The sequence below is a fragment of the Peromyscus leucopus genome, chromosome 8a, assembly GCF_004664715.2.
Source record: "Peromyscus leucopus breed LL Stock chromosome 8a, UCI_PerLeu_2.1, whole genome shotgun sequence".
In the NCBI taxonomy this organism is placed as follows: domain Eukaryota; kingdom Metazoa; phylum Chordata; class Mammalia; order Rodentia; family Cricetidae; genus Peromyscus; species Peromyscus leucopus.
Window position 1 is genome coordinate 44,028,436 of NC_051085.1, and position 22,349 is coordinate 44,050,784.

The 22,349-nt window shown below is 42.5% G+C and overlaps 1 protein-coding gene across 6 annotated transcripts in view; it reads right to left on the reverse strand.

Annotated features, from left to right (window-relative positions):
* Window positions 1-22,349, reverse strand: part of Rgs17 (regulator of G protein signaling 17) — a 93,360-nt gene that overhangs the window by 28,023 nt on the left and 42,988 nt on the right. The window contains exon 2 of one of the 6 annotated variants that reach the window (XM_028890225.2): window positions 6,527-6,620. The exons of the other annotated variants lie outside the window; for them this stretch is intronic. The gene's annotated coding sequence lies outside the window, so the exon portion shown is untranslated. The remainder of the gene's footprint in view (window positions 1-6,526; window positions 6,621-22,349) is intronic. 6 annotated transcript variants of the gene reach the window in all.

Sequence of the window (22,349 nt, forward strand, 5' to 3'; positions counted from 1 at the left end):
ACAGACTTACAAAGTGAAGGGGGGAATGTGGAATTAATAACAGAGAAATAACATTCTGATTGACAGTAAGCTGTTAACAAGCATGGTGATGGGGAGGAAAATAACGCTTTCCTTATGCTGAGAAAGAACGGACACTCAGCAATTTCATATTCAGCTAAACAAAAATTCAGGGCTGGGGATTGTTTCTGACAGATTCACTCTATTACTTAAGCCTGCTGTCAGAAGGAAACAAAGTCAGAGGCAGGAGCCATGCCCTGTTAACAATTGCAACTGGTAAAAATATGACACCAGACTTAATGACTGGCTAAGATAGAGCCCCCAAGTTTCCCTGTTTAGAAAGAATCAGAATTACATTTAAAGCTATACAAATTAGGAAAAGGGGACACAGCCCTTCCCTCCTGTGGACACTGATCTTGTAGACATCACAGATATCTCCATATCTTTTCATCCAAGAGTCATTTTTTCCCAGTTGTTCACTAAACTGGGGAGGGTTGAATGTCAGATTGTCTCAGTAAGACTCACACTGAAGTTTAACTCCTCAATGTGCTGGCAGTTGGGGGGGGGCGGTTAAAGCCCTCACAGGCAATGGGATCACGGTGGATGTACCCTTGTGAAAGCATTAATGAACTTCTGATGAGACTAAACTCATCACACGAGTGGGTTATTTTACATCAGCTTGCCCTGGTCCAATCCTTCACGCATGTCTGCTTGCTGTCTGTTTTCTGCCCTGTGTAGACTTTAGCATGTGGCCTGCACCAGAAACTAAGCTGATGTTGGTACCCTCTCTTCTAAGTTCCCTGACTCTGGAACTGCAAGGCCCAAAGCAAACTTTTCTTTATACATTGCTGGGCTCCAGGTCTTCTGTTATAGTGATGGAATAAATTAAGATGCAGCAGGCCTATTGGTAGCAATTGGCATTAAAATGGACTGAACTTATCACCCCCAAATCCATACATTGAATTCCTGTCCTGTTTCCTAGTGTGATGGTACTAAAAGGTAAGGCTTTTTAGGGGAGGTAACCGAGTGAGGAGGATGGAGTCCATGTGAGTACAATTACTACCTTTATACAACAGACCCCAGGGTACTCTCTTGCCTTCTTCCCTGGATGGATGTGAAGAGAAGTCAGCAGTTGATCAGAATCTGGCAATGCTGGACCCCAGACTTTGATTCCCAGCCTGTGAAACCACAATAAACACACCTCCCTTGTTGATAAACCAACCAGCCCGTGGAAGTTTGTTATAGCAGCTGTAGCACAAATTTTAAAAGGTCTTATTTTGATAAAAACTAAGGAACAAGGTGTTGGAGTGAACACTGAATGATCAGAGAAACAGAACAATCCAACCTCACCTCATCATTCCTCAGCTGATATTGTTTCCTCAAACTGGAAGCCTCTGTGTCCTCATCTGAATGGATCTCAGCTGTACTGCTCCTCAAAAGCCTAAAAGCTTAAAGGGGCTCAAGTTTCTGGTCCTCACGCCTTATATACCTTTCTGCTTCCTGCCACACTTCCTGGGACTAAAGGCATGTGTCACCATGCCTGGCTGTTTCCAGTGTGGCTTTGAACTCACAGAGATCCAGATGGATTTCTGCCTCCGGAATGCTCGGATTAAAGGCAAGTGCTACCACTGCCTAACCTATGTTTAATACAGTGGCTATTCTGTTCTCTGACCCCCAGATAAGTTTATTGGAGTTTACAATATATTGGGGGACACAATATCACCACAAGCAGCTGCAGTGAGTAAGGCAGACACTGATGGTTCTTGTAAGTACTGTCCTTGTTCACTTTCCTGGGCATTACCTCACCTGTGTTCTATCTCATTCATGTCTTCCAGGTCAACACTGGGGTTTTCTTTCCATCTCCTCCACCTTCAAAATTAGGGTTGACACAGTGACAATTCTGCAATTTGTTTGTTTGTTTGTTATTTATTCCTTAAATCATTGATTCTTTAAAAAGTGAATCTACTTTTTGAAGAATTTTTATAATCCTCAAAATACAATGCCCAATTGAGATTTTTTTTTCCTTTCAGAATCTGGGGCCCTCAATCCCACCTAGTTGACATCTCCCCATGGCTTTCTCAATTTAGCACCTCAAATACAACACGCCTTAATCTGACTATTGTCTTTCCCCCAAATTTTATTTCTCCCAGTTTTCTTAATCTCAGTTAAGTGAAATATCCCAACATTCCAAACATTCAGTCCAACATTCCATATTCCTCCAAGGCCCCTCTGTTCTACCCGGCTCCACATCAGCAGACCAGCAAGTGTGAGGCCTGTTAACTGGTCTCCTCTGTTCTCCCTCTGCCTCTATCTCCCAGCTCTTCCCATTCCCTCCATTTACTCCTGACACAGTAGCTAGTTTTTTCTTTTAAAACACAGACCAATCATTTTGGCAAAGAGTTTTCCGTTGGACACTGCTCAAACATCTCCCGGCAGCTTCTCATTACTCTCAAGAGTGGAGCCGAACTTCTTGCCTCCAACATTTCTTTGATCGCTGCCTCTCCCTCCTCATCACGGACCCTGATCAAATCCTTGACTTCCTTGGCTGCTCTCCAGCCATGTCTGGTGCCCACATGTGTGTCCGAGCCTTTAGACTTGTTCCATCCTTGGGGCTCAACTCTGTCATGTCTTGACTCAAATGCCACATTCTCCACAGAACATTCCGTGACTGTTTTATGTACAGTTACAGCTCATTCTGCTTCTAATATGAAGCGCCATCTTTCCCCATTAACTTTTCTCTCTACTGGGCATCATCACCGGATTCTTACAAGGTCTACACATCTTTTTCTTATATTTTTGGTTGTGAGCCTAGCCTTTAACGGCTGAGCCATCTCTCCAGCCCTACACATCTTTTTCTAACCACCTAGAAAGTAAATTGAATGAGGACAGGGAATCGCTTTCTGCCTTTCTTTTCAACGTTGTAGCAATGTGTGGTGTGTAGGAGGCAGGTATAGATATCTGTTAAGCTGGTGACATTTACACATGGTCCTATTAATGACAGGGAAGGGACAGTGAGGCCTTTTACACCCAACATTCAAAGTGATGAATTTCCTAGACAGCCAATTCAATTATGCAAGAAAAAGTGAGCACAATGGGAAAGGGAAGCATGCATCTGCTGGTTTCTAAGCGACGTGGTTGCCTACAAAGCAATTCCTAAGGATTGACTGGACATTTCATCACAGACAGGCCAAGAATCCGTCCTGCAAAAACCAGCTTATTTCTAAAGCACTAGGACCAACAGCCAGAACATATTTTGAAAGGCAGAATTCAAATAGCAAACTTTCTAAAAGTACTATGTCTAAAAAACTGTATAACAGCTCGATGGAAAAACTATAAGGAGTCTCCATCTGCTCTGAGACTGGCTAATTCCTCAGACAATAGCATCAAAGGTCTTTTAAATGTTCATTGTCATCGAATTATTTTATAAGTTCGGTGTGTGTATAATAAAAATAGTTGTACCACTCTCAGAACTTAACAAAAGGATTAAAAAGACATTAATAAAAAAATAACAAAGGGCAATGTAAAAGTCAGACACACTTCTGGAAGTAACAATATATAGGAGTGCTAGTCCCACATATCAATGTAATACTATGATAATGAAAAAAATTTTATTTTATGATTATGGGTGTTTGCCTGCCTGTATGTCTGTGTACCACATGAATTCTCAGCGCCCACAGAGACCAGAAGAGGGCATTAGATCCCCCAGAAGTGGAGCTACAGATGGTTGTGAGCCACTGTTCTGGTCTTCTACAAGAGCAGCAAGTGTTGCCTTAACTATTAAGCAATCTCTCCAGACCCTGTAATTAGGATAATTTTGATAGTGCAGAATGGCAATGAAATAGATAAAGGGGATCAACAATGAAATTTTCAGAGACGTGGGAAACAGAGTCAAATGCCATGGCAACCATGCCTAAAATGCAGAACGTCCCCATGGCACATACCTGAAAACAGTGGTGCTGGGAATCTGGCTGGGGTTTATCAGTATCTACAGAAGCAAAAGCTGTGTGGCTCCAATAATTTTTATCTTCCAGACCTCAATCAGTTTCAGTTTTTAAGCAAAACAAATTTTAATGTCATAGATAAGACATGAAAGCATTACGTTAGATGAAGCACAATTCTCAGATACTTTTGAATATGGGTGAGCTGATTCCTTTCCTCCCTCTCCTTGACTCTTGAGGAAAAGGAAACAGAAGAAGCTGGTCCCTTCTTTTCAAAGTAACTTGTACCTGCTCCAAACTAGGACTTTACAGCAAGCTGTCTGAGAACACTGCAGTATCCAGAGTGGAGCAGAGCAGAGCCAAGTGTCCATTTCACAGCCCCAACTGCTTTTCACACCAGCCACATTCAGAAATGCTTCACTCCGTCTTTATGATAAGATGCTGGGAAGGCTGCGATGGAACCGGTATTAATGGTCTCAGCATCACCATTCCCTCCTCAAGGCCTAAACAAATTAGTTAACCAGGAAACCCCACCCATTAGGTACAGTGACCAAGGAGGGTTGTTTCTCTGTTTTGTAATACTGTGTCTTTCAGGGAATGTTAAAATTCTGATCTCATTTCCAGCTGTGCATAATTTTACTCTTCTATTTCTCCCTTTTCTCAGGTTCTCTTTGGATCAGATTCAGTGACCAAAATCGTTTTATAGGTTGAAGCCTGGGCCATATAAAACAAGATAAAATTTAAAGGGATAAATTAAAGAATGATACTTTTGGGCCCCAAAGCAGCTGCTTGAAACTAGGATGAGAAAAACCCAGCTTCCCAGCAGCACATGAAAATGTCTAGGTATCTACAGGATTATATCAGCCAACTGCATTTTGTTCCAAATAAAATAGTTAATGGGAATTGGGAATCCATTAACAGAAGGATATTTTCTAAGAAAAGCTGAGGTACATTTTCTCTGGGATGGTTAAATATTATGTTCAATTCCTGTCACCACCGTTTATAAAAGAAACAGAAAGGAGGGTTGAGAAAAAACTCACAAAGAGGGTTTTTTGTTTTGTTTTTGTTTGGTTTGTTTTATTCTATTTTTATAAGAAAGACAAACATGCTCTGGACCAAAGAATCCTAAGCCAGAATTTGAAATGATGACATCAAGAAGAGAATATAGATTTGCTTTGCAAGGCCCCCAAGTGTTAGAAGATGGATGGACAAATAGAAGATATGAGACTTGGCTTAACGGTGGGGTGAGTCTCAAGTGAGGCCTTCTTCAGCCTTCAAGCCAAAGCCGAACAAAGTTTGAAAGAGGTTGACATCCGAAGGTCTGACAATCACGGAGATGATTAGACAGAAACACAAGCCTGTCTGGGCTCTGAGGCCACGTGTCGGAAGTGCAGTTGAGAGGAAGGCAGAGGACCCCTGTTTGTGTCACTGTCTTCGACTTCACAGGTCATACTGTCAATCGTTAGCATCATGTAGTATTCCTCAAGTTTTTGTCCAGTTGTTTTTTTTTTTTCCTCAATAAGATTGTAAAACTCTTGAAAGCAAGATGTGCATGCTTGAGTGTGTGTGAGTGTGTGTGTGTGTGTGTGTGTGTGTGTGTGTATGTGTGTGTATGTGTGTGTGTGTGATGCCTGTGTGTATGTGTGTGTCCGTGTGTGTCCGTGTGTGTGTGTGTGTGTGTGTGTGTGTGTGTGTGTGTGTGTGATGTGTGTGTTGGTGTGTGTTTCCTGGAATCACATAGTGTTCTGTCTATAGTAGTAAATGCATAATAAATAATGATTACTGATAATGGTAGGTACTGGCCATCCAGTCCCCGGACTGATAAAGTGTCTATTTCTCTAAGGCAGAGTTTTGGAGACTTCACATCCAGTCTTCTAACTCTAAATAAAATACCTGTTGAATCTGTTCCTCCCCTTTCCACAAAGTCTCCCTCATAAAGGACGAGGGTGACCTTCAGCTATGGGTCAAGAGAATTGAAGATGGCTGTGGGGAAAACCCTTGCATCCTGTCTGAAAGTTTATATAAAACTTGGATATTTGTATCCCAACTTTGGAGGGAAAAGAAAGTCCTTACATCATCTTTAATGGTCAGGATACTGTGATACCAAGAGGGTCCATTTTGGAAAATTAGGAAGACTTGGGAAAGAACTGACTCTGTACATCAGGGTTAGTTCCTAGGATGGAAAGACGGCTCAGCAGGTAAGAGTTCTTGTTAAGCAAGCATAAGGACTTGAGTTTATATTCCCAGAACACATATTAAAAACACAAATTAAAAAAGGCATGTGCTGTGGGGGTGGCAGGACTCGGAACAGAAGGATCTCTGGGTTTCACTGGATGTAAGTCTAGGTCCAGGTTCAATGCCACACTGAAGTGTGGTGTGTGAACAAGCTCCCAGGTCCTAATGCCTGGGTCTAAGTCTAGTGTCTATCATTTATAGCAAGACCTTCGGGTAGTTATTTAACTCACTTTTGTGGCAGTTTCCTCACTGGCAGACAGAAATGAACAATAATAGAGCACATCAACACATCAGTATAACTGTGGGAATTAAAAGAATTCGATGCATTAAAGACTTGGACCAAATCCTGCACTCACAGTAAGTTCCCGGTAAGTGTCAGCTTCGTCAAGGGAATACGGAAGCAAGTTCTTCTCCATGTGCCAGCAAGCTGGATGCCACCGTGTTTTCAGGCTGCAGATGGCCAAGATTTTCATCAGTATCTTCTTTCTTAAGATCATTTCAATTCCTCTGTGATGGGTTTTTATGTGCATTGGTTAGGATCTTCCTGTCTCAAGAGATCTACACAAAAGCTTACTCACTGAGGAAAGATGACTACAGGGTTGGCTCTTTCTATTTCACTACTATGCTGTAATTTTTATCGCATGTAAATGAATCGAGTCCCGAGTGACTCATAGTACCCACAATTGGCTCGTTATCCAACAATGCACATCATTATAATTGTGGCCATCTTGTCATGTTTAGGGGAGGCGTTCGACTCAATTATGTCCTTATTGACTCGATGTTGAGCCCCCAAAAGGTACTTATATGAGTCTCTCTTCAGCAGTGTGTCAGACAAGGAAGCAATTCACCACACAAAGATGATTATTTTTAGTTGTGATGTATTTTTTTTTCCCTTGGAGAAAAGCAAACCCTTGATGCAAATTTTCTGCTCAGTCCTCTGCTTTGGCTAGGTCAGCATGTCTTTCTAACTGAGCAAGTGAGATGTTAGACACCACTTCCTAGTCCATCACTATATATCTCTATGTCTCTCTATCTCTCTGTCTCTATGTCTCTGTCTCTATCTATCTATCTATCTATCTATCTATCTATCTATCATCTATCTGTCTATCATCTATCTATCTATCTATCTATCTATCTATCTATCTATCTATCTATCTATCTATCTATCTATCATTGTACCCAAAACAGTTTTTAGGTTGGGAGGGTATATATTTTAGTGTTGTTTTCAAAAATCAATAATTAAAAAAAATCTGTCTATTTATTGTACATGTCTGTGTCTGTGCCCACTCATGTTACAGTGCACACAGGGAGGTCAGTTGACAGTCTGAAGATGCTGGTTCTTTCCTTCCACCATGTGGTTACTAGGGATTGAATTTAGGTTGCCAGGTTTGGCAGCAAGTACCTTTACCTGCTGAGCCAAACTGATGGCTCCCCAAACCAATATTTTCATGAATGTGTTTTAAAAAAAATATCTCAGCACTAGGGAGATAGATTCATTAGCAAAAGACTGCCACACAAGCACAAGGACCCGAGTTCGATCCCCAGCACCACCCAGCTGGTGTGGTGATATACACTTGTAATCCCAGTATTAGATGGGATACAGGAGGATCCTGAGGGCTTCCTAGCCAGTCTGCCTAGTCAAGCTGGGGAGCCCCATGTCCCAGTGGGGGAAAAAACTGTCTCAAGGAGTAAGGCGTGCGCGCACGCACGCACGCACGCACGCACACACACACACACACACACACACACACACACACACACACACACACAGGCATACATGTGCACACCTATGGCAGAAAATCACACAGGACTGGTTGAACTCTAGTCATCTCCAATTATACACAATTTTGCATTTTATGATTTGTAGCCTTGCTCCATCCTGCACCATCCACCCCAGGATGTGAACTCCCTTTGTGAACACATCTGTGCTGTATGAAAACCACCTGCCGTTAATCACGTAGTTCCCCTTGTGTTACTTCATAATGTTCCCCAGAACATCATCGTCAATCAGCGTATAAGTAGAGCAGGCGCCCACTGCGGGTCTCACGATGATGCAGTCTGTGCAGGTAAGGTGGGGCACAGCTAAGCGAATCTTCCTGTGCTCCTGAATCCCATCCTTCCCTCTGACATTTGTTCCCACTTGGGCAGAAGCAGCAGATTTCCCTCTATAGCCATACAGCATGGTGAGCCAGCCACAAGCAGCTAAGATTTGCACCCCGGTCACTTTCTCTTGCTGGATTCTGACTCCTCCTTTCAATCTCCCTAGCACCCTGAAGAGGCGCTTCCTCCAGCCGGTCCTGGCTGACACTCCCAGCTTTGGGAAGGCACCAACGGCCATGGCTTCCCCTTGCCTGATATCAAGCACTGATGTAGAGCTTTGCCATTTGAGACTTCCTCCAAGACTCTCAGGGTTCTGAGGGTGGAACCTGGGTTTGCCACCTCAGAGCTCTTGTTACCCATGAAAGAAAAATCAAGAATTCCACAGAGCATCAAGGGTTTGTCAGCTGCGGCTCGTTTTTCTCAGAGGCAAGAAGATCTCAGCGAGAAAACGTCTCTGAAAGTGATTTCACAATTTTTAAGTAGCCGCCAGTATCTGTATCTTTCAAGGTAGTATAATCTGGTATTTGATTTTCACATCAATTTTTTAAAATTAAAATATAATTACATCACTTCCCTCCATTCCCTTCTTTCAATGTTTCCACATCCTTCAAATTTATGGCCTTCTCTTCTTATTGTTATTGATGCTTATATCTGTATCTATCTATATCTGCATAAATATGTAAATATAGCCTTCGGAGTCCGTTTAGACACATACGTTTTAACATCAGCTGTTTCGACACTCTTGCTTGCTCTATGAATATGCTTACTGGTGAGCTCAGTTGCTGTATTGTATGTTAGGGAAATGATGCAAGAGAAAGAGAAGTCTCTTTTCAGCCAGGTGGGAATCCAGGCTTCCTCACAGAGGCCAGATTTACACAGATAAGGCAGGAGGAAAGATGATCCCATTGCTTAGACATTTAGGAGCACCTGGAAGACCAATTAGAGAAAATAGCATTTCCGGGTTTTGTTTGGTTTAGTTTTAGAGATAAGGTCTCACTGTGTAGCGCTGGCTGGCTGGCCTGGAACTCACTATATAGACCACTCACTGAGATCCACCTGCCTCTGCCTCCAGAGTGCTGAGATTGAAGACCTGTGCTACCACACCCCACTACAATAGTGTTTTGAAAAATACAATTTTTATGGCTAGGGAAATTGCCCAGTTGGTTAAATGCTTGTTGTTCAAGCATGGGTCCTGTGTTTTATCCCAAATACAAAAAACAAACAAACAAACAAAAAAACCCCAAAACACAACAACAAAAAAACCAGGTCTGGTGGCTCCCTCCTGTAGTCCAGTTCTGGGGCCCTGAAGCCAGGCAGACGAGTCAGATGGCTAGCCAGCCCATCCTATTCAGTGAGTTCCAGATGAAGACATTGTCTTCATAAACAAAGGAGAGGGTTCCCTACTTTTGTTCAAGGTTGTCTTCTGGTCTCCACATACATACTTGTACATGCACTAGCACATGTATGTATAAACAGACACACACACACATACACACAATTCTGATTTTTATCTGTCTTGTTCAGGATTTGCATTATTTTGGAGCACCATATTACCTTAGGGTGAATGTTTTGAAAGTGGGGAAAAATACAGCAAGAGCTATTTTAGTCACAGACACTAGATGGTCACAGAATCTATTAGCATGGCCCCACTGTAAAAAGAAAAAGCCAGCATTTAATATAGAGCCATGACGTGCTTACGTAGGGAAGTAACAACGAAACACTCATCCCTATAACATACGCATTTGGAAACCAACAAATGACAGTCAAAGAAGACGCGCCCTTTATTTATGCGCCTCATAAAGAAGATGGGCTAGGATAAAATCAGATGGAGAAAGCAAACTTCAGCTATGAGAAGGTTAAAGAGAAAAACAAAACCAGTGTGAATGAAAAAGCGTGGCAGAAAATCCCCTTCAACAGTAAACGATTCATGTGGTTCTTAATGATGGTTATTCAAACAGGGGAGTTGCCATGGAGACAATGCACACCCATGCTTAACATGTAGAGGGCAGAAACATTACCATTGTGTGGAACTGTCCACGGAGAACTGAGCACATGGTCCATGTCCTCTTTATGCCCGAGTTTAATGGAACATACCTGAATGTAACTCAGCTGTTTTGTGCTTCTATGTCCAGGCAGTGATCTTTGTTTCGCTCTCTCAGTTCACGGCACCTTGTGTTTTGAAGAGTAACTCTGCTTTGGAATACTCCCAGATACATTCAGCATAGGAGGGGCCATGTGGTCAAGTCTTTCCAAAACTAAATAGTGTCTATCTAATCTAATAGACATCTGAAGAGGGTCTATAAAACTACGATCAAATAATGAGTAGTTTTTTTCAGAAGCCACTCAATGCAAAATCAGCCCTAGAGAATTTAAACCCCCTCTCCCTACAGTACATGGCCTACCATATGTTTAATCAAAATAATGTACTTGTAGCAATAATCTATTTTCAGCCTACTGGCCCTGACTTGTTATAAAGTTCATACCAGTTCAATCACATCTTGTAAAATAAACACACTGACATCCAGGAAATACCCAAGTGATAGAACCCATTTAATTAGTGTTTTTCAAACGCATTGCCAAACATTTTCATTCATCCCAGGAGCAGAGGTCAGTGGCTGTCAAAGGCTCTGCTTGCTAGTGAAAGGTTCTGCCCTGAGGCCAGGCAGCAATTCCCAGACTCCCAGTAAAATACTCTCTAAATACAGACCTGTAGATAAGAAGTAAGACAGCAGGGTCCCCCCTTTTCTTGGGTGGTGAGGAACTATGATGCCTCTCTAGCTTTGCATATGCGCGTGCAAATGCATGCAAGAGCATTGGCTGGAATGGGTCTAACTCGCAACAAAGCATAAAGCTAGGAATGCTGGGAGTGCTGGGAAAAGTGGGTCTTGGCAGCAATATTTGAAACTCAATAAGATAAGGGCATGCACAACAAACACTCTGTGATGTTCCAGGGTTGTTGTGAAGCTACCACACAATTCTTATAGGACTATTAGCTAGCAAATACTCAGTTATCACTAACTCCTCAAGTTATCAATATCAACACTTCCTCTAGACATCTTATCATTTCATTAAGGTCTGGGTTAGAGTGCCACTTTCACACTAATGCTTGTGAAGGATCAAGGTGATTGTTGTTTCCATCTGCAACCTGCCATGTAACAAAATTCCCATTGATTATCCTAACAATTAATAATACAATGAAACACTATGCAAAAATTCAATGCCTGGTTAGTTTTTAAATGACACTTAATAGATATAAAATCACTCTACCAAATGGCTGTGAAGTTTCTAATGTGTACTCACACTGTTATATTGTGTATATTTGGTTGTAGGCCAGTGGTTCCCAACTTTCCTAATGGTTCAACCCACTAATACAGTCCCTCATGTGGTGATGATCCCCAACCATAAAGTTATTTCATTGCTACTTCATAACCTTAATTATGCTACTGTTATAAATAGTAATGTAAATATCTGATATGCGATCCAAAGGGGTCTTGACCCACACATTGAGAACCACTGTTGTAGCTCAATAACAAAATTTTGCCAATGAGAACAGATAACACAGAGCCACTGCATTTTAGCTCTTGATGGGGAATCAGAACTACCACTTTTACAGAACACTGTTATACCCCCTATGATCCTCTAGCTGTTTGGGAAGCCATGTTGAGTCCTAGGTCAAGCAATTATACAAATCAAGATAATGGCATTACCTAATTCATGGAATTCTTGTGAGGATGAGATGAAAACCACTAGTACAGGAGTTGGCACAATACTAGGCTCATGATGAGCCCAAATGCATGCAAATTCTCTTTGTTTTTAAGCTTTAGTACTTTCTCTACATGTGATTGGAGGATGAAAAATATTTTAAGTTATTATTTGTGTAGCATCTAGGGCAGCGCCCAACTGCCACAGGGAGATCATAACAATACCGGAGATTTCTTACACAGAAATAGTTGTCTAAAACGTAGGAAACGTATAAACCATTCACCCACTATTGAAAAAGTGCCAGAGAACTGCTTATTCCACATAAGTCCCGGCCACTCAAACTCTAAACTCACAGGCAGATGCAGTGCGGTCAGCACGGGCCTCAGCAAAAGTCACCCCTATGAACTGCCTGTGGGAGTGTCACTCGGGCTGGTAGAAATGGGTTGTGTAACTAAACAGAGGAGGGGTGCAGACACTTCTTTCACTACTGAGGACTTTCTTGTGCAATCTCCAGTGTAAACCCATGAAGTAAACACTGCTATTTTATCATCAGGAAACCAGACAAACCTTCTAGACACTGGGTATTCTGCTAATACCAAGGTTTAAATTAAAACCGCCCATCCCCAGGGTCTCTGATCTTTTTGAGTGGACAAACTCTAGAGCAAATACCATTGAAGGTTGGAGAAGTGATCATCACCAAAGATAAGAACCCTCTTTCCAGTGTCTTTCTAGGTAATGGGCATATTCCAGATGCCCTGAAAGGCTTGTTGGCTATGGTCATCCATGCTATCAATTCTCCAGTGGGCTGGGCTTCAGTATCTTGCCACTATGGCTTAGAACCACCGGAGTTACTTATTTGGGAAGCCCATTGAGATACCTGTTAAAGGTCTGTCTCAAAAAGAAACTTAAGGTGCTTGGGTTTTCATTTCATATGTGTTATGAGACATTTGATCTAAGTTTAAAATAAATAGATTTGCAAATTTAGGAAACCAGTGAAGACACATGGATACTTCATCCATACAGCTTCCCTTGGGCCTGAAGACCGCATCTTGTTTTTCATGTTGATAACTGTCTGCATGGGTTCACAATGAAGAAGCACCCCTTCCACCACAGATGTTTCCCCACAGGGGTTCTGCAGTAGTTCAGAGAACAGTCAGTGTAAATGTAGTCACTAGAATTACCCGAAGGAAAAGGTTCTTTCTCTATTTTTTTATATTTATTTTATTTTATTTTATTTTATTTTGGTGTGGGGGCACACAGGCCAGAGTGCACAGGTGGACAGAAGATAAGATGGCAGCAATTGGGTCTCTCCTTCCACCAGGCTCCAGGTGTTGACCTCAGGTTATCAGGCCTGGTGGTACACCCTTACCCACTGAGCCATGTCCCCAGCCAAGGGAAAATGTCACTCAGTCCTGGGCTGCCGTCTTATTCTGCTGAACCCCATCTCTCAGTCCCTCATCAACCCAGCCAGAGATGCAGCAGAGTCTCAAGGCTCGCTTCACTTGAGACAGCCCTGTGCCCATCTGCTGCTTTTCCAGCCTCAGCTCCAGAGGTCACTGCCATGCCTTTGCTACCACCAGAGTGCTCCGAAATCTCCAGAGGCTTTGGCAGTCAAGACTGCCTGAGGTCATGAATGGCAGAGTCAAATTTTAATAATATATTCTCTTTTAAAAAAAACCAAAAACAAACAAACAAACAAAAAAAAACCAGGTGTGGTCAAATACAGGGAAACCCCAAGATACAGTGTAGCACACAGGAACTAGGTAATAGGTAAGAAATCAACTGACTACTGAGTCACAAGGCCCAGGAGGGACAATGACTGACAAGAGCTAGGGTCAGAAAGGCAGGTGCAGAGAAGCCTCTGTCTTGAGAATTGCCTTTAGGTCGGGAGCAGTGGCCTACCCCCGGGATTGTGTGCTTCAGACAATGAACCCCAACTCCTCCCAGGGATGCCTTTGGTCTGTTGATAGTGCTCACTCCTGGCTAAACTACTGAAGAATGTCTTCCAGACCAGGCCCTGGGACAGAAGACAGCAGAAGAGAGAATATCCTGGAGGAAAAAGTGTTGGATATTAAACCATGAGGGTGGCTCCGTTCCTGGGTGTTTTTGTACTCAATGACTCATGACAAAATGTTCCTGACTGCACATCACTGTCATGGTCAGTTTGAGCTGTCAACTTGACCCAACCTAGAATCACCTGGGGAGAAGGTCGCAGTGAGGAACTGTGCCGATCAGGTTGGTCAGTGAGCCTATCTGTGGGGACCATCTTGATTATGTTAATGGATCTGGGATAACACAGCACCCGGCAGGTGGCAGTTCCTTGGGTTTGTGCCCTGGACTGTACATGAGTAGAGAAAGTGAGCTGAGCCATGGACACATGTGTGTTCATTCTCTTCCTGCTCCTGATGACTGTGGATGTGACTGGGGAATGCCTTGACTTCCCCACAATGGCTGACCAGAAGCTGGAGCTATAATCCAAATAAACACTTCCTCCCTTAACATTGCCATTGTCAGAGTATTTTATCCCAGCAACAGAAACAAAACCAGGGCACTCAACATGTGTCTAAAATAAGAGGGAAATAAAACCCAGATCTACCCTAAGGAGAGTGCTTAGGTTCACTAAGCTGTACTACCTGTTCCTCTTGAAGTATAAACCAGAGATACTTTTTCCATCATTTAAAAAATATTTTTTTAAGACAAGGACTCATCTAGCCCAGATTAGTCTCAAACTCATTATGTATCTAAGGATGACCCTGAACTTCTGATCCTCCTGCCTCTATTACCCAAGTGCTAGGTTTACACACATGTACCACCATGCTTGGGTTATATGGCTGTGGGGAGAAAACCCAGGGCCTTGTGGATGTGACCCAAACATTCTACCAACTGAGCTACATCTTCAGCCTAAGGAGAAGTAGCCTAAAAATCCCTGAGGAGGAACTGGATCCCGCGAGAAAACAGCTGTTTTTATGTGTGAGATAAATTTCCTACATTTCCCAAGCTGTGCCTTGTTGACTAACAGTTTGCTGCTGGCTCCTCATTGACCCGTAATCGCTCAGCCAAAAGTCAGCCCAGTGCAGTGGATCCCAGGGAAGCTTTTGAATTTTGATGGCAGGCAAAATCAATTCAAGACCAGTCTGTTTCTCTTAATAACACATTGCCTGCATATTTTTGGCTCTGCCTCCCTTGTTCATAATGAGACACGTAAAATACATGATTAAGAACACTGTCAATCTTCAACAGCTTCCTCCCTAGAAGTTACCCTGTTAAACAGGACAGATGCCAGGCACAGGGAACCCTCCAGTTAGCATTTTGATAGGACTGTGAAGGAGATGAAGAGAGACCTTTCCTTAATTCTCTAATTGGCAGGAAGGAGATTGCCAATCACCAAAGCCAGATGTGCAGAAACTATAAACATGGTGCAGTTTGCTCTGTGAGGGATCTTTTTTTTGTTTGTTTATTTGTTTTGTTTTACGAGACAAGGTTTCACTGTGTGACCCTGGCTGTCCTGGAACTCCCTCTGTAGACCAGGCTGGCCTCAAACTCACAGAGATCTGCCTGCCTCTGCCTCCCGAGTGCTGGGATTAAAGGCGTGTGCCACCACCGCCCGGCTATGTGAGGAATCTTTATCATCACCACTAACAGGCTTGATGATACAGGAAAGTGTATTTTTTTCTTTATTGATAGCAAGTCACACTTAACACCAAAGGAAGATGGCAAATTGGCTGATGAGTGGACGGATGGGCTGCCACCTGCATGGGGACCCAGGGATGGGAAAGGGATGAGAGTCTCTTTCAAAGTAGCCCACAGGAGAGACGTTAGGTGGGGCCCAGAGGGTGGCTCAGTGGGTAAGACGCTTGCTGTAAGAATGTGATGACTTGAGTTTTAATGTCCAAAACTCATATAAATCTGGGTATGGCAGTGCAGGTCTGTAATTGCAGTATTCCTAAAGCGAGATGGGAGGATCCCTGGGGCAGCTAGTCTGCAGAACACAGCAGTTGACAGACAAGACAGAGCCTGTTTCAGATGAGGTGGACAGTGAGAACTGACACTCCAGATTGTCTTCTGACCTCTGTATGTGTACACCCTCATGTGCATCCACACTCACACAGAGAAGCGTGCATGCACACACGGAGAGACGATATCTTCAATAGTTAGTGTGGTTCCAGTGGACTCATGAGTTTGCCTTCCCCTGATGCCAATCAGAACAGAGAACAAAACTGGGCTGATTACTTCAACTGTTTTACTTTACCAACCGAGCTGTAAAAAGGAGGCCATAGAGTTTCATGTGTTACAGATTATTTACATAGATAAAATTGGACAAATGACTTGAAAATAACTTCACTGACTATTAGCCAAAATTCCCATCTTATTTGTCACAGGTCAACTTAGAGAAATACTGACACTTTTTACAGAGAAACTTTGAAAATAAATATATAAGTGAAAGTATAGGCCGGGTGGTGGTGGCCCATGACATGCCTTTAATCCCAGCACTCGGGAGGCAGAGCCAGGTGGATCTCTGTGAGTTTGAGGCCAGCCTGGTCTACAGAGTGAGATCCAGGACAGACACCGAAACTACACAGAGAAACCCTGTCTCGAAAAAAAAAAAAAAAAAAAAAAAAAAAAAAGAAAAAGAAAGAAAGAATATTTTGAAGTAGCATTAGAAGGAAGTACAGTATTTCAAAACTCATTATAACCTTAAAACTGTGCCAAAGGCAAGGCATGATAGTGCAGACCCTTTATCCCAGCACTCAGGAAGCAGACACAGGCATACCCATATGGTTTCAAGGCTAGGCTAGTCTACATAACAAGTTCCAGACCAGCCAAGGCGATGTGGAGAGTCCTTATCTCAAAACAACAACAAAAGGCAGAGAGATAAGGGTTGAGAGTGGGGGTGGGGTGGGGGTGGTGCTGAAGATGACTCAGTGGTTAAGAGCACTGTCTGCTCTTCCAGAGAACTGGGGTTCAACTCCCAGAACCCATATGGTGGCTCACAACCCTTTATAACTCAAGTCCCAGAGGATCTGATGCCCTCTTCTGGCCTCTGTGGGCACTGCACACACATGGTGTAGTCATACACAGAGGTCAAACACCTACACACCTAGAAATAACAAAATGTTAAAAAAAAAAAAAAAAAACAAAACTGGGTCCCAGAGTATAACATAAACATGTTGCAGACAGAAATTAGACATTTTAATTTCTACAATAGAGCAGGAAAATCCAAGTGAAGCCATTCACTATCTGGGGGAAGGGCAAGTCTTGCAAACCCCACAAATTACGTTGAAAGGCTCCACCTGGCAGAATTAAAACAAAACCCAGTGCTATGTGCATGAGCAATGTCAGGCTGTGAGAAAAATTAGTGTTGGTTATGGTGCAGAGGTTAAGTCTCAGATAATAGAGATGTCTGAAATAGAGAGAAAAGACAAAAACTGTGATAATGATGGAAAAGAATATATACACACAAAACAGTTGTATTGCTGTGTTTTCACATAAATCATCATGGGTTGGAGAGGTGGATCAGTGGCCGAGTACTGATTGCTCTTGCAGTGGGCCCTCGTTTGAACCCAGCATTTATATGGTAGCTCCTGATTGCCTATAATTCTAGTTTCAAGGGATCTGATACTGTCTTCTGGCTTCTGTGAGCACCAGGCATGCATGTGATGCCGGTGCATAAATGCAGGTAAAACACTCACAGACATAAATAAAGATAAATAAATAATTATGCAAAAGACATTGAGTCATGCTGATAAGATAATTCAGTGAGTAACGGGGCTTGCTCCCAAGCCTCATGACCAGAGTTGTTTCCCTGGGTCCTACACAGTGGAAAGAGAGAAGTGACTCCTGAAACTTGTCTTCTAACCACTTCGCACATGCCTCAGCATATACACATGCCCCACATGCAAATAAAATGCAGTTTAGCAAAAGAAGTGAAATGTAGCCTGGTGTATAACGCAAGTTCTCAAGAGAGCTCACTAGAAACAACACACAGTGTATGATTTTTAAACAGAAACATCAACCATGACTGTCAAGCAGAGATGATAGATCAGCACGACACCCCCGTTAGAAAAGCTGGTGATGGTAATCAAGAGATCGAGTTTTAACACGATGAAGAGTCAAGAAACAAAAAAAACAAAGTGAGTTTCGAACGGAGAGCTGGCGAAACTTTTCCACCCTTGCGGAGGGAATAAGGCTGTGTGAATGGACCCTTTGGTACCGTCAGCTCCACCTCCGGGAATCTGCTGTGAACATTCATTGCTGCAAGTGTGAAACAGCTCAGCTCACAGTCACACAATGCAGTGTTCACTGAGATGAAAGGCTGGAAGAAACCCAGATGTCCATCAGTACGAGGGCTGGTTGATAAACTATGATGTATGTTCTGTGGGTAGTGTTAGCCAAACCATCTTCCCTGCTGTGTGGATTTTGTTTAACTGTCACACCGTACTCCTTCCTGGCAACTCCACAAAGTTAGAATGCTTACTATAGCCTAGTAATGCTGCCTCTGAAAGAAAAAAGCCCAACTTATCATGTGCATCTTGACTGGGAGGAAGTAACAAGTGATATACACTTTCACATAAGATGTCAACCTTTTAAACTGGGCATATGACTAATAGTTACAGTTAAAATCATGCCTATCATGACCGGTTGTGATAGTGCACATCTTTAACCCCAGAATTAGGGAGGCAGAGGCTGATGGAATCTCCATGTGTTCAAGGACAGTCTAGTTTGCATTGGGAGTTCCAGTACAGTCAGGGCTACACAGTGAGATACCATCTCAAACAAAAACAGATGTGTGTGTGTGTGTGTGTATGTATGTGTGTGTGGATGTGTCCGTCTGTGTATATTTGTCTCTGTGTATATGTGTCTGTGTGTGTGAGAGTGTGTCTGTCTGTGTATATATGTCTCTGTGTATATGTGTCTGTGTGTGTGAGAGAGTGTTTGTGTATGTGTGTGTATATGTGTGGTGTCTGTGTGTGTGTGTCTGTGTTTTTCTGTGTGTATATGTATGTGTTGTGTCTGTGTGTATGTGTGTGTCTGTATATGTATGAATGTGTATGTGTATGTATATATGAATGGATGCATTTGTATATGTGTGTGTTTGTGCCTGTGTGTGTGCGTGTGTGTGTGTGTGTGTGTGTGTGTGTGTGTGTGTGTATGGATTATTATTAGAAGTTCTCGATTCTGTGGGAGCCAGGAGCCTCCCTGCCCTCCCCATCTCCCCCTCCCTCTGGTCTGATGTAGACTTCATTGGCCAGCTCCTGAGATGCGTCATGTGAGGAACAGAGCTCCTGATCTGCCTCCTGCGCTGTGAACAGCAGCCTGACTGGGGCATGGCTGGCTGCTGAGGGTAACAACCGATGCTGCCCTCGGCGCCTGCTGCCTCTGCTTCTGAGGGGATGGGTAGATAGCCTTTTGAGAGAACGGTGAGCAGAGCCTAAGAAAGTTCCCTGGGGCGGGGCATGGGGTGGGGGCACTGCAGATTCAAAAAGTGGAGAGCTGTGCAGCCGAAAGAAAAGGAAAAGCAGGAAGACCTCTCTGAGCTGGTGTGCAATCATTCCTAGCCCAGGTGTTAATGCACACAAGGGAAGAAGAGCAGTGTCCTTCAGTGTCTGTAGAAGATGTCCTTTAGAGTGTCTAGAAACGAGAAAGCCAAAAGGAGACACACGTGTCACATACACATAAACACGCATGTATGAATGTTTGCCCACTTTTATAGGAAACAACACTGAGAAGAGAAACCAACACCACAAGGATCGCTGTAATGAAACAGAAGGAACTGGGGCTGTTAGAAGCAGAGTTCCCAGGAAATAACTCTTTACATTCATTCATTTCAATTTTGAGCCTTGTTTCTCATGTTCAAAAATAAATAAATAAAAACTACAAAATTAAATAGAGTCATCAACCTAGTGCTGTCAGGCGCATTGGTGAATGCTTTTAATTCCAGCACTTGCGAGGCAGAAGAAGGTATGAATCTCTGTGAGATTGAGGCCAGCCTGGTCTATGTAGTGAGTTACAGGACAGCCGGGGCTACTTAGAGAGATGTCTCAATAAATAAACAAACAAACCTAACAAAGTCTAACAAAAAACAAATCTAACAAATTCACATCAGTACACAGAAGAATACATCCAGGTAATTTTTAAGCACTATACATTTAAAGTGCAATGAGCTCAAGGAAATCTTAAGCATCACTTAGTAGGATTTTTGTTAGAAGTAATATTACTATGGAACCAATTTCCTTCATTACGCATGTTAAAATATGTAAATGTAGCATCAGGAACCAACACTTTCAACATAAGAGAAATGAAAAATGTAAAACACAAGTCCATGAAAATCGAAATGTCCCACTAAAATGTTTCATTGAAATATTTCAGCTTACTACAAGTTAGAATTATTCACATGGCCTCCTGATTTTTAAGATACTTTTCCTGGATCTTTGCTCTGAAGTGTCTTAGAACAAATGACACTTTGCAGGAGAAAGAACACACATGGGTCCTGGGTTCTAATCATTCCCACAGAAAGATCCAGCTACTGTTCTTAAAACAATAGTAAAATTTATTTATTTATTTAATTTATTTAATTAATTAATCTATTTAAGAAGGTTTATTTACTTTGTGTCTTCCTGAGCTGTTCTCCATATATCACTGTCTGAACTAGACCATCTGGCCTCAAACTCAGAGATCTACCTGCCTCTGCCTCTCAACTGCTGGAGTTAAAGGTATGCGCAACCACCTCTCAGCTAGAAAATGATAAATTTTTATGAGCTGTTAGCAGATTTGCTTTAGTTCCTTTTTGAGGTATTCTTAGGCTGCTGTACACAAACTGTATCTTCTAGATATTGTTTCCTTTGGCCAACCTGCATTTCTTTTTCTGTTCTATTGCAGTGAACATGTAAGACACTGTTGAGAAGAAGTGGAAATGATCGTTCCCGATTTGCTAACCTAAATAGTAAAAGAGACGGACTTCAACTGTTGGTTGAAAGTTTGTGTGTGCAAGCACATGTGCACCTGTGTGTGTGAGCATGGAGGCCAGAGGTCCATGGTAAGTATCTTCCTCTATTGTTTTCCCCCTTACTTTTTGAGACACTGTGGTGGATTGTATAAGAATGGCCCCAATAGACTCATATTTGAATGCTTGGTCATTTAGGGAGTGGTACTATTTGAAGATGTATCCCTGTTGGAGTAGCTGTGGCCTTGATGGAGGAAGTGTCACTGGGGTTAGACTTAGGGGTTTCAGAAGCTCAAGCCAAGCCTGCTGTCTCAATCTCTTTTCCTGTTGCTTGGGATCCACATGTAGAACTTTTGTTTTTTTTTTTAATTTATTTTTTTATTTTATATGTTTTGTTCTTTTGCCATGGGTGTCAGGCTTTCTGGAATAGGAGTTACAGACAGTCGTGAGCTGCCATGTGGGTGCTGGGAATTGAACCCAGGTCCTCTGGAAGAGCAGTCAGTGCTCTTAACCACTGAGCCATCTCTCCAGACTCCCATATGCAGAACTCTCAGCTACCTCTCCAGCACCATGTTTGCCTGCACACCACCATGCTTCCGTCATGCCCTGACAATGGACTAAATCTCTGAACTGTAAGCCAACCCCAATTAAATGCTTTCCTTTACGAGAGTTGCCATGGTCATAGTATCTCTTCCCAGCAACAGAAACCCTAACTGGACCTGGAGCTCCCTGATTCCACTAGGCTGTCTGGTCATTGAGCTATAGGGATCCTCCGCTGTCCACCTTCCCAAAATTAAATTACAGGTGTAACTGTCCCTGGGTTTTATGTGGATGCTGGAGAGCTAAACTCAGGTTCTCATGTCTGCACAGGAAGCGTTTTACCAACTGCGCCGTCTCTCCAGCCCCTAATTGAAATTTAGTCATTGATTTTTTTTTTTTTACAGACACTTTTTGTCATAGTAAGAGAATTTTCTTCTATTCTTTTGTTAATTTATTTTTAGTCACAATTGGGCAAAAAGGCACTGGATTTTCTTGTTGTGTATGTATATTGATGTGATTGTGACTTCTTTTGATTGTATTAATATAGTAAATTAAATGAACTGACTTTCAGATATCAGCTAAGTCCAGCAGAAGCCTCGCTTTATCCTCAGGCCCTATCCTTTCTGTATATTGACGAATCTGAATAGCTAACATACATGAAAGGGATTTTTTACATCTAGTTATGTAACGAAAAGTAATCTGTAGCTTTCGCTCTTTTTTAATTTAGTTTTAATAAAAGGGTCTTGATATTTGCATAAAGAGTTGAGAAGCATTCTTTCATCTTCTGAAAGATTTTATGAGGGTTAATATTGTTTCTTCTATGAGTTACTCTCCTGTTGCTGTGATTCAGCACCGTGACTGAAAGCAGAGTTTAATTTGGTTTACAGTTCCAAAGG